At 40.6% G+C, this 13763-nt stretch overlaps 1 long non-coding RNA gene across 1 annotated transcript in view; it reads right to left on the reverse strand.

Moving 5' to 3' along the window:
• Positions 1-13505, reverse strand: part of LOC147343707 (uncharacterized) — a 28293-nt gene extending 14788 nt beyond the window's left edge. The window contains exons 1-2 of the long non-coding RNA XR_015156449.1: positions 13376-13505; positions 3906-3966 (exon numbers count right to left, since the gene is read on the reverse strand). This is a non-coding gene — a long non-coding RNA (uncharacterized LOC147343707). The remainder of the gene's footprint in view (positions 1-3905; positions 3967-13375) is intronic.
• Between the last annotated feature and the right edge of the window lie 258 nt (positions 13506-13763).

Consider the following 13763-nt stretch of genomic DNA (forward strand, 5'->3'; position numbering starts at 1 on the left):
GGCCTGTGTGGCAAGGAAGTGAAGCCAAAAGCAAGAGGAAGGAGCTTGTGCAGTTATGTGGGAACTGGAAAATGCAGCTAACAAATTAAGGAATCTAGCTAAATCTGTTTGTAACCAGAGTACTGAAAACATCAGCCTATTTCTTCTTGCTGCTTATAGTAAACTGTGAGAAGAAAGAGAAGTTCAAGAAAGGACTTAAAAAGGAACCAGGGTTCACTGGTTTGGAAGATCCCAAATAATGCCAAACGAAATGGCTTCAGAGCAAAGTTAAATCAAGGACACTCTCAGGAAGTGTGAAAGTGTTAGTAGCTCAGTCGTGTCTGACTCTTTGCGACCCCATGGACTGTAGCCCACCAGGCTCTTCTGTCCATGTGATTTCCCAGGCAAGAATACTGGATGGGTTCAATTCGTTCAGTCGCTCAATCGTGTCTACTCTTTGTGACCCCATGAACCGCAGCACACCAGGCCTCCCTGTCCATCACCAACTCCTGGAGTCTACCCAGACCCACGTCCATCGAGTCGGTGATGCCATCCAACCATCTCATCCTCTCATCCCCTTTTCCTCCTGCCCTCAATCTTTCCCAGCATCAGGGTCTTTTCAAATGAGTCAGCTCTTCGCATCAGGTGGCCAAACTATTGGAGTTTCAGCTTCAACTTCAGTCCCTCCAATGAATACCCAGGACTGATCTCCTTTAGAATGCACTGGTTGGATCTCCTTGCAGTCCAAGGGACTCTCAAGAGTCTTCTCCAACACCACAGTTCAAAAGCATCAATTCTTCAGCGCTCAGCCTTCTTTATAGTCCAACTCTCAAACCCATACACGACCACTGCAAAAACCATAGCCTTGACTAGATGGACCTTTGTTGGCAAAATAATGTCTCTGTTTTTTAATATGCTGTCTAGGTTGGTCATAACTTTCCTTCCAAGGAGCAAGCGTCTGTTTAATTTCTTGGCTGCAATCATCACCTGCAGTGATTTTGGAGCCCAGAAAAATAAACTCAGCCACTGTTTCCACTATTTCCCCATCTATCTGCCATGAAGTGATGGGACCGGATACCATAATCTTAGTTTTCTGAATGTTGAGCTTTAAGCCAACTATTTCACTCTCCTCTTTCACTTTCATCAAGAGGCTTTTTAGTTCCTCTTCACTTTCTGCCATAAGGGTGGTGTCATCTGCATATTTGAGGTTATATTTCTCCCAGCAATCTGGATTCCAGCTTGTGCTTCTCCCAGCCCAGCGTTTCTCATGATGTACTCTGCATGTAAGCAGGGTGACAATATACAACCTTGACGAACTCATTTCCCTAATTGGAACCAGTCTGTTGTTCCATGTCCAGTTCTAACTGTTGCTTCCTGATCTGCATACAGGTTTCTCAAGAGGCAGGTCAGGTGGTCTGGTATTCCCATCTCTTTCAGAACTGTCCACAGTTTATTGTGATCCACACAGTCAAAGGCTTTGGCATAGTCAATAAAGCAGAAATAGATGTTTTTCTGGAACTCTCTTGCTTTTTCGATGATCTAGCAGATGTTGGCAGTTTGATCTCTGGTTCCTCTGCCTTTTCTAAAACCAGCTTGAACGTCAGGAAGTTCACGGCTCACATATTGCTGAAGCCTGGCTTGGAGAATTTTGAGCATTACTTTACTAGCGTGTGAGATGAGTGCAATTGTGTGGTAGTTTGAGCATTCTTTGGCATTGCCTTTCTTTGGGATTGGAATGAAAACTGACCTTTTCCAGGCCTGTGGCCACTGCTGAGTTTTCCAAATTTGCTGGCATATTGAGTGCAGCACTTTCACAGTGTCATCTTTCAGGATTTGGAATAGCTCAACTGGAATTCCATGACCTCTATTAGCTTTGTTCATAGTGATGCTTCCCAAGGCCCACTTGACTTCACATTCCAGGATGTCTGGCTCTAGGTCAGTGATCACAGCATCATGATTATCTGGGTCGTGAAGATCTTTTTTGTACAGTTCTTCTGTGTATTCTTGCCATCTCTTCTTAATATCTTCTGCTTCTGTTATGTCCATATCATTTCTGTCCTTTATTGAGCCCATCTTTGCATGAAATGTTCCTTTGCTATCTCTAATTTTCTTGAAGACATCTCTAGTCTTTCCCATTCTATTGTTTCCCTATTTCTTTGCATTGATAGCTGAGGAAGGCTTTCTTATCTCTCCTTGCTATTCTTTGGAACTCTGCATTCAAATGGGTATATCTTTCCTTTTCTCCTTTGCTTTTCACTTCTCTTCTTTTTACAGCTATTTGTAAGGCCTCCTCAGACAGCCATTTTGCTTTTTTGCATTTCTTTTTCTTGGGTTGGTCTTGATTCCTGTCTCCTGTACAATGTCACGAACCTCCATCCATAGTTCATCAGGCACTCTGTCTATCAGATCTAGTCCCTTAAATCTATTTCTCACTTCCACTGTATAGTCATAAGGGATTTGATTTAGGTCATACCTGGATGGGTTGCCATTCCCTTATCCAGGGGATCTTCTGGACCCAAGGATCGAACCCAAGTCTCCTGCACTACAGGCAGATTCTTTACCGTCTCAGCCATCATGGAAGCTAACACTCTCAGGAAAGCACAAGAGTACAACTATAAAGTCATTTGTTAAGATCTGAAAAAAGATAAAAAATGATGCCTCAGAATAAGACTCAAAGAAGATTCAAAGTTTTAAAAATATATCAGCAGGAACCTGGTCAACTTGGACTGAAAAAGACAGAGAAGTAAAAGTACAGGGGGGCCTTTGGACCCCGAAGATTCTACTGGTGGGAAGCAGCTGAGAAATGGCTCCCCCATAAACCGTTCATGTAAAAGGATGACTCAGAAGATGAGGCCAAAGCCTCAGAGGGCCCAAGTCAAGAGCCATTTGAAAGTCATTTCCTGGCAGGAAGACTGAATTCTAGTCAAGGAATTTCTAACACTTGCCCAGCTGGATTTCAGAACTACTCACAGAGCAGTAACTTCTGCGTGCCATTCATTGTGTGTCTTTCTGAGCAGGAATCATCCTGTCTGATAAGCATGTGTACAGGGCACCGGGAGGGGGATACCATTGCTATTCACAGGCCTACAGAACGGGGGGAACTGTGCGTAAGTGCTGCAGACATCCTCATAGCTCCATCTGCACCTGGACCTGATTTAGATCAGACTCTGGACCGAGCTGATGCTGGATGGGTGGAGACTTTTGTCTTCCTTGGGAGGGGCAGGCTGTGGGAGCCAGCCTCCCAGGTGGCCCTAGTGGTCCGTCTGTCCTGGTATTCACACTTCTGCACTGTTCCCGCCCACAACGTACCAGGGTGGATCACAGGCCCAACAGGATAAACTAGAGTAATGCTGTGTCCCTTCTTACCTTAGATGACAAAGGACAGCTGCTTGTCTCCCTGGCTTTGTTTCATCAGTTACTCTGATGGAATCATACTGTTCGCAATCTGGTGGAGATGACCATGGGTCAGGCAATGGGAGCCTCTCGCCAACAACTCTGTAAGTGAGCTTGGGGAGAATCCTCCAGCTTCAGTTTTATCCAGAGACTGCAGGCCTGGCTGACACCTTGACTGCAGCCTAATCAGAGACCCTGAGCCAGAACCACCCAGCTAAGGTGCTCTGGAATTCCAGACCCATGGAAACGGTGGGAGAGAGAATCCACATTGTTTTAAGCTATACTGTTTTGGGGAAATTTGTTATGTGGCAATAACTAGTACAAGCAATATTTGGGGCATTGTCCCCAGCAATATAAAGACCTTCATCCTTAGGAATGACTTTTACTTTTCCGGATTCTTTGGTTCTTCTGGCTGTTCAGATCTCTTAATCAGGGTCCCGTACAAAGACTCAGGAAGCTTCCGTTATTCTTTGAAGTAGATTCAAATGCAAAGAGAAATGCAAAAGAAAAAACCCAAACATTTCCGTATTTACCTGTTCTAATCACAGGTTCTATTTTCAGTTGTCCATCCACATCCATTTCCAAGGATACTGGCTGCAGAAAAAAATTATTACCATTAAAAATACAATCTGTGGTTTTTTTTTAAAAGCTAAAATTCCAGACATTAACAAATAGGTCCTAAAATTTGTAGGATAAATATTCCTCCAACCCTCTAATCCCTGATTTTTAATACAAAAACGTTAAGGCCATTTCTTTGCCTGGCAATACACTTGTCTTTAACACAAAGGAAAAACACTATGAGTTGCATGTACAGCTAAAGCGCTAAAAATAGATGGTTAATTGTTTCCTTGGTGATAAAAGCTAATTCTTCTTAATTTAGGGAAACTGCAGATGCCTTAAATCTTCAGATTCTTGGTTAATAATACCATTCTCTTATACTTGCAATGAGTTGGAGAAATTAGAAACATGATTAAGGACTTATTTTTTTCTAGATGTGATGATGGTATCATGGTTAGGTGAGAAAAAAAGAAAGCCTTTAAAGATACAATACTACAATATGATAGGAATTATGGTCAAAATCTGCTTCAAAATAATCAGAGGGGGACAGTAGGTAGGGATACATATGAATAAATGTTAAATTTAAGTAAAAGATACATTGAGGCACCTTATACTCTTATTTCTACTTTTGTTTAATTTTCCATGATAAAATGTTTAAAGATATCACCAGCTTAAGACAAAAAAAGAAGCAGACTTGTAAATTGTCAAGTGATTTCTAAGAGAAGTGTGACTTAAAATGCTTTAGATTTTTTAAAAAAGAATAGCCTGAGGGAAAACTAACTTGAATCCTATTTCAACTTAGCCTATGTATTATTGCTTTTAATAATAAAAACAATGCTAACAGTGAAGGAGCGATACTGAAATATTTAGAAGACATTCATCTTTAGTGTACTAACGAAGAGTCTGAGTATCAACTGAAAAAAAGCAAAACATGAGAGTTGTGGGCTATGTTTTTATTTGGGGGCAAAAGGAGGACTAAAGCCCAGGAGACAGCATTTCAAATTGCGCTGAGAAATCACTACCAAGAGGCAGGAGGGAAGGTCAGTGTCATATATGATCTCAGTGACGGGCTCAGTACAGTCAAGCTCACATTTTATCAGAGGCTTGCTGCTAGTCATAGGGAGCAGGTGTCACCATTCATGATGTTATCATTTTTCAAATCATAAGGAGATGCAAGAATTGGGCTCATAAAGTCTTCTAAAGATATCTAACTATTTGAAGACCTGTTATGCCAGTTTTTCCCAGAACACAGAGTGGGTCATACCTGTTTTCACCCTGAGCTCTTTTAAGGGGGTGTTGAAGGTCAGCAGCTGCAGCAGCTCACGATTTAATCCTTGTCGAGTAGATGGCATATGCCAGTTTGTAGCTGGCATGAGTATTTAAAAAGAGTGTGCAGTCAATATGTGTACTATATAACCTATTTATCTCTAGCACACAAGCCACATATCCTTATTTAGAGAATTTCCCCTAATTTTATTACTCCTCCTCTCTGTTCACGCTTCACTTTGTAACTTTCTCCCTGTCATGAGCTAATGGGGGCGCTCAGTTGAGTAATTGGGTTTAATGGTACCATAGCTGCCTATTATCAAAATACTGTAATTGTCATTTCAGGTTGTTCTACTATTGACAGTGATACGAACACATATTTTGTTGTGGGCAAAAGAGAAAATAAAAAACATAAAACCATCTTTTTTTCTGTAGGAAATTTTAAAAGAAATGTGATATTCCCTTTTAAGGTGGGGGGGTGGGGTGGGGAGTCGGGGGTGGGAGAGGGAAGACGCACCTTAATCAGATAATTGTTCTGTTGGCTGAAATTTTGAGATCCTGAAAAGAGCAAGTTTTGAACCATACAGCAGTTTTGGACTTCCACTTAGGATGTGAAAAAAATTCCCTTAGAAACCTACAAAAATGTTTCTCCTACCCTAACAAACAGCTTGATGAAAGACACAATGGCAACGTTTTTGAGCCCTCAGAGGTTGCAAGGCAACCACAGAAACTGAACTCTAAGATAATCCACTGGGAAGAGAGACAGGATGGGACAAAAGGTAGCTGCTCTAGAAGTCGATACGAAAAACTCAGCAAAGATTCTAGCATCTGTAAAGGCTACCACATCACTTTGGAACAGGACTGGCTACTTCATCTGTGGGTCTTAGTGCAAAAGGAAAATACGAGAACTTTTGCTCAAAAATAAAGAATTCAGGATGCTGATGGCACAGCCTGAAAGCAGCTGCAAGGATCTTCAAAGTGTGGGCTGTCTGTGATGCACAGATCACGTGCCTTGAAGCCAGTCCTCGGATATAAAGGGAGTTCTCACCTACCTGAGAGCTCTTCGCCCTCTGCCTTCACCAGGTGTCCCTGAGGAGGAGAGCATGCGGTGCTGATCTCCCTGCAAACGTGGAGGTGATTGGTGGCTGTGGAGGACTGAGGAGGTGACTGGTGGCTGTGGAGGAACAAGCTCAAAGTCCCACTAGCTTCCCAGACTCCCTCTCCTCTGCAGAGCCCAAGTCATGACGTGCTGGGCATGGTACTTTCTGGAGAAGCAGCAGAAGTAAAATCCATCTGCCTCTCCTAGAACGTGGGCAAAGACTTGTTGCCTCAGGGGGAGGGTAGAAGCCAGAAGTCTCTGCTCCTGGTGGTGGGGCAGGTACAGATCCTGGGTGATTGCTCTCCTGGGGGTGTGTGTGGAAAACAACCACCCCAGGCCACCGCAGTTACAAGGCAGCATTTGGAGGCCACGGGTAGGAGGAACAGGAATGCCAGGAAAACCTCACCCCTGAAGCCAGAGGGCCTGCCTGAGATTTGAGGCTGAATTGGGACAAAACACATCTCACCTGGTCCTACCACGAGCTTAGCACCAGAGTCATAAACAACAGCTGTGGACAACCGGGGACGGCGTCAGAGCCTGGAGAAAGACTCTGATGCATGTATGCGGGGACAATGGCAAGCTGAGGGGGGCACAGGGACCCCAGGAAACCCGACACCCAGCGCCTACCCTGAGCACAAGGGGCAGCAGCCTGCCCACCTTTAATGGAATTTGAGGCCTATGGGCCTTGAGACTGTGAGTAATAGAAGTCTATACCTAGTGAAAATATCTTTCAAAAAATGAATCATGAGGGAATTCCCTGGTGGTCCAGCAGTTAGGGCTCGGTGCGTTCACTGCCGAGGGCCCAGGTTCGATCCCGGGTTAGGGAACTAAGATCCCACAAGCCGCAAGGCATGGACACAAAAAAATTAATAAGTAAAAGAATCAGGGGATACTTTCTAAGACATACAAAAGCTGAAGGAATTGCTCACCAGTAGATTTGCACTACAAGTAAGTCTTTAGGGTCGAAGAATAATTATACCAAAGGGAAATATGAACGTAAGCAAAGATATGAGAAGTCCCGGAAATAGTCTACATTTAAACAAGCAAATACATATATACAAGTCTTAAACATTATTATTTCTATTTCTTTAAACAATAATCTTGTCTAAACAAAAGTAATATATGGTTTTTAATATGTGCAAAAGCAACATGTATGACAATAGTACAAAGTTTGGGTGGGGATAAACATAAGGCTCTAATTCTGTATGTGGCATGGTGGAATACTATTTGAAGACATTGTTTTAAGTTAAAAGCATACCACAAGTCCCAAAACTACCAGTTAGAGTAACAAAATTATAAGCTAATAAGCCACTAATGATAAATGGAATAAAAAATATTCCATTAATCCAGAAGAATTAAGAAAAAAAGAATGTATGAGACAAATAGAAAACAAATAGCAAGATGACAGACATAAAGCTAACTGTACTGATAATCACAATTAAATGTAAATACTCTCAATATTCCTAAAGACAGAGTATTAAATTGGATTAAAAAAATTAGTGCTCAACTGTATGCTGCCTAAAAGAAACAGGATGGGGCAAGAGCTGATGCAAAAACGTTGGAGGTGGTTCTCTGAGCCTCAGTTTTCTTATCTGTATAATGGGAATATTTAGAGTTATGAGGATTAACTGAGTTACTATGTATAAAGACCATAGAACAGGTCCTGGAACATAATAAATTTTCTATAAGTGTTAACTATAATAACAATAATTTTTTTTTTCGAAGTGGAGAACTGTTGGAAGGCTGTCAGGAAAGGAGATATTATAAATCAGAAAGTACCATTTTTTTAAAGGTCATTCTAGCTGCAGATTGGAACAAGGAACGAACAGACTTGGGGGTTTAATAAGGAGACTTTTGCAAGGGGTCCATTGAAAGCTATGAGACAGTTAAACCAAGGAGGCAGAGGGGACTTGGAAAGATTTTATGAATTAGGTGGTGGAAACTACCAGCCTTGATGTTTGAAGTGGTGGGAGGTGGCAAGGGGCCTCTCCAAACTGTGGCCCTGACAGCAGGGGCTGGTGGTAATGTGCTTCACCGGGTCAGGGGGGCCTGGAGGAGGACGAGGTCGGGGAGGTGCTGAGCCCAGTCCTGGACGTGCTCAGACTCAGGGACCATGGGGCATCCTGGTGGAGGGGCTGCAGAAGCAGTCTGGGGTTCAGAGGACAAATTGTGGCTGGAGACAGAAGATTGAAACTGTTGGCAAATAAATGAAAATTGGACCACAACCAACCAGTCTGGAAAAGGTGGGAGGAAGGAGATAGCTGGATGATTCTTAGTTTCTCCTGGTTCCCACATGTGTAGGATCCAAGTGTTGAGATTGTTGAGGGACAAAAAGATACACACACAAAAAAACGTTAAATGGCAAGATTTATACGCCAAATAGTATAGTAGGACGCTGAGAGAAACTAAGACTTGAAGGGGGCATGTGCCATCTCCATGGACTGGAAGGCTCTATGTGTCAGCATCTATTCTCCCCCAGCGATAGACACTGCAGTCCTGCTCAAAAGCCTAGCAGGTGCTTTTTTTCTTCTGCATGTATGACTATAAAAGCTGATTCTAAAAAAAAATTTTATTGTTGTAATATATATCTAACAGAATTTACCATTTTAGCCATTTTAAAGTGTACAATTCAGTGGCATTAAGTACATTCACCATGGTGTGCCACCATCTATTTCCAGAATTTTTTCATCATTCCAAACACACCAGGCATTGAAAAGTAACTCCCCATTCCCTTCTTCCCCAGTCCCTGGGGGTCTCTATTCTACTTTCTGTATCTATGAATTTGCCAATTCCAGGTACCTCATATAAGTGGAATTAAAACAATATTTGCTTTTTTGTGCCTGGTTGTTGCACTTAGCATGTCTTTTAGGGTCATCTGTGTTGTAGTATGTATCAGAATCTGACCTTTTTATGGTTGAATACTATTCCATTGTATGTATACACCATATTTTATTTTTTTTGCCAACTGATGGACAATTGGGTTATTTCCACTTTTTGGCTATTGTGAATAATGCTACTAAGAACTTTGGTACCTCGTGTATTCTTTGTAATATTTAAATGAGTGATTCAATTTAATAGTAACAGCAGGTTGCATTGTTTTCTTTTCCATTACAGCTTATTACAGAACATTGAATATACAATAGGACCTGTTTATCCATCCATTCAATATATAATAGTTTGCATCTGCTAGTCTCAAAATTCCAGTCCACCTCTCCCCCCCGCCACCCCCCCATCCCCATTTCCCTTGGCAGCCACAGGTTCTTTATGTCTGTGTAGACTCATTTATTCTTGAGTCAGTTTCATAAGGTTAAAATATCCTAGTCATTTGCTCATTACTTCTGTTTTCAGATTTATCATTGTTCAGTCGCTCAGTCATGTCCGACTCTTTGTGACCCCATGAACTGCAGCACGCCAGGCTTCTCTGTCCATCACTATCTCCATTCTTCCTTAAATTCATGTCCGTTGAGTCAGTGATGCCATCCAACCAAGTTATTGGCAAGTATTATTCATACTACCATCTAAATGTTTTAATCATTTGTTTTTGCAAATTCATGGTTTTTTTGGTGCGAATGCTTTCTTTCATTTTATCTTTTGAAGTACTTTCATTCTGTTGATATTTTGAGTCTTTTGATATTTGCTCTTAATTAAAAATTTTTTTTTAATATTTTCTTTTAATCTTCTAACTTTTATGGAATAGTAAACACAGCTCAATTAATTTTTAGCTGTTCCTCTATTACAAGCACTTAATTATAAATTTCCTGTAGAGCCTGGTTTGGTTGCATTGCACAAAGTTTATTTCTGTGAACAACTTCATTGAGGTATATTTTACATATGGAATTTTCCCATTTCAAGGGTAAAGATTTTTTGTAAATTTACCAAAAGGAGCAATTATGACCATGAACCAGTTTTAGAACATTTTCTTCATTCTAACAGGTACCTTTGTGACCGTTTGCAGTTAGTTCCCATTCCTACTGGCTAGGCAACCACTCAATCTACTTCTGTCTTCATAAGTTTGCCTTTTTTTAGGCATCTCCTAGAAATGAAATACGTGTAGTGTCTCATATCTGGCTTCTTTTATTAGCATGTTTTGAAGTTCATCCATGTTGTTATGTTTCAGTTAACTTGGAAAATCCCATGGATGGAGGAGCCTGGTAGGCTGCAGTCCACGGGGTCGCTAAGAGTTGGACACGACTGAGCGACTTCACTTTCACTTTTCACTTTCATGCATTGGAGAAGGAAATGGCAACCCACTCCAGTGTTCTTGCCTGGAGAATCCCAGGGACGGGGGAGCCTGGTGGGCTGCCGTCTGTGGGGTCGCACAGAGTCGGACATGACTGAAGTGACTTAGCAGTAGCAGTTACCACTCTGTAACATTTTTGTCTATCCACTGTGCAGTTAACGAACATTTAGAATGTTTCCAGTTTTGGGCTATAATTAATGAACATTTGCATGCATGTTTTGGTGTGAACATGCATTTTCTCTTGGGAAGATATGAATGAATGGAATTGTTGGGGCATAGTTAATTTACGTTTATGAAGTTGTCAAGTTTTCCAAAGTGGCTGCACCTTTTTAAATTAACTGATAGCAATGTATGAAGGCTCCAATTTCTCCACATTCTCACCAATATTTGTTATTTGTGAATAAATAAGGAAATCCTTACACTTTTTCTGATGAGTGTGAAATCTCAACTATGCGTAAGTTTGCATTTTCCTAATGACTGATGATGTTGATCTTTTCACATACTTACTAGCTATTTGTGTATCTTCTTTAGTGAAATGTCTATTCACATCCTCCACCCATGTTCTAACTGGGTTGTCTTACTGAGTGGTAAGAGTTCTTTTAAAATCTGGATATAAGTCCCTTATTAGATATGTGATGCAATCTTCTAGTTTCATTTAATTCTGTCCTTTGAAGCACGAAAGTTTTGAATTCTAATGAGGCTGTTTATCAACTTAAAAATTTTATGTACCATTCTTCTGATATCATTGACAAAATCTTGGCCTAACCCATTCTCAAAGGAGTTTTCTTTTTAAAGTTTGTTTGATCCATTGTTACTGAATTTTTGTGTGTTAAGCACCTCAGTTCACCCTTTTGCACGTGGACATCACTTTCCCAACACCATTTGTTGAACAATTCTTCCCTTAATGAATTGCCTCGCTACTTTTGTTGACTATAAATAGAAGGATTTATTTCTGGACTCTCAATTCTGTTCACTGATCTATATGTTCATCCTTATTCCTAAACTACACTGTCTTAAAAACTGTATAGTTAAATTCTGACATAGGGAAGAAAATGTACTCTTTGTTCTTGTTTCTCATAATTGTTTTGGCTGTTCTAGATATTTCATCCAGACTTTCCTGGCAGTCCATGGTTAAGACTCCATGCTTCCAATGTAGCGGGCATGGCTTCAGTCCCTGGTTGGGGCACTATCGACCCCATGTGCTGCAAGGTGAGTTCCAAAAAAAATTAGATATTTTATTTATATAATTTTATATGTATTTTCATAACCAGTTTTTCTAAATTCTATTTTATGGAATTTTAAATTTCCTTTAATTCTTCTTTGACCCTTGGCTAGTGGCTAAGTCACTTCGGTCATGTCTGACTCTGTGTGACCCACACAGACGGCAGCCCACCAGGCTCCCCCATCCCTGGGATTCTCCAGGCAAGAACACTGGAGTGGGTTGCCATTTCCTTCTCCAATGCATGAAAGTGAAAAGTGAAAAGGAAGTTGCTGAGTCGTGTCCAACTCTTAGTGACCCCATGGACTGCAGCCTACCAGGCTCCTCCGTCCATGGGATTTGCCAGGCAAGAGTACTGGAGTGGGGTGCCATAGCCTTCTTTGACCCTTGAGTTATTTTTTAATTTCACTATTAACCTCTAAATTAACTGCACTACAGTCAGAATTTGGTGTCATGTATCAGTTCTTTGAAAGTTTCTGAGACTTGCCTTATGGCCTAATAATTGCCAATTTTTATAAATGTCCCATATAAATTTGACAAGACTGTATTCTCTATTGGAATACAGAGATGTATATATGTTTATTCTATCAATTTTATTCAAATATTTTCAAATCTTCCACAATTTGTGTTTTACTGTGTAACAGAGAAGTGAGTTGAACTCTGCCACTGTAATGCAAACTTGTCAATCTTTCTCTGCATTTCTAAGGCTTTTTAACATATTTGAGGCTATTTTGGTATGTGCATAAAAGTTTAAATTATGTGTTAACTCCATTTGTATTGATCTTACACTGTTAAAATTGTCTCCAACTCTGTTTTAATATTTATATAGCTACTCCAGATTTCCCTCATTTAACATCTTTTCTTGGTCTAATCTATTTTTAATTTCAACCTATCCAAATAATTTGCTATTGGTATGTGTCTTGTAATCAGCTATATAGCTGGATTTTCTTAAAAAATCAAACTTGACCCTTTATGTCTTTCAACTAGAAAATATAGTTCATTTACATTGATTGTAATTTTGAGATGTTTATACCTATTTTTACCATGTCATTTTCTTATATAAAGATGAAAAAATTCAAATTTTTTTTTTTCCCCTTCTTCTTCACACCACATAAGGACTCTGTATTTTCCTTTCTACTACTTGGGATTTATACTACACACTTAACTAGTCCTACCAGTTGTACTAAAGTTTATCTGGAGATTATTCTCATTTCTAGATTAAAAGGTAAAGATAAAATAACATATTTTTGTCTTTAAAAGCGTTTACCCAGCCATATGCTATCCTACAGTTTTAGCATATAATCCACCGTTTAAAATGTGAATAACAGGGGGACTTCCCTGGTGGTCCAGTGGTTAAGACTTCGCCTTCCAATGCAGGGGCTGCAGGTTCTCTTGGGAGCTAAAATCCTACATGGTTTACGGCCAAAAAACCAAAACATAAAACAGAAACAATATTGTAACAAATTCAATAAAGACTTAAAAAAATCTGCATAATACAAATTACCTAATGAGATGATGTTTACAAATAATAATCTATTATGGCCTTAAAGTTATTGGGTACTATCAAAATTTTTTTCTTCTGAAAATAAGTTCTATACAAAGAACACCACATTTAAAGTACCTCAAGTGAAGTGCAGTCGCTCAGTCGTGTCCGACTCTTTGCGACCCGTGGACTGTAGCCTCACCAAGCTCCTCCGTCCATGGGATTCTCCAGGCAAGAATACTGGAGTGGGTTGCCATTTCCTTCTCCAGGGGATCTTCCCGACCCAGGGATTGAACCCAGGTCTCCCACATTGCAGGCAGACGCTTTAACCTCTACGCCACCAGGGAAGCCCTTAAATACAAGAATACAGTCTCTCAGAAAACCTCCTAGAGACACAGAACTTCAGATCCAAGTACTAATATCAAAGATTTGAAAGGGAGGAAAGGAAGCCAGGTTGAAAGAAGGGGGAGGAGGCAGGAGAGGGGGGCGAAAGTACCTCAACACAACTATTATTACAAGTCAGAGA

The sequence above is a fragment of the Bos grunniens genome, chromosome 27, assembly GCF_055505025.1.
Source record: "Bos grunniens cultivar Pamir isolate PY7600 chromosome 27, Bosgru_T2T1.0, whole genome shotgun sequence".
In the NCBI taxonomy this organism is placed as follows: Eukaryota; Metazoa; Chordata; class Mammalia; order Artiodactyla; family Bovidae; genus Bos; species Bos grunniens.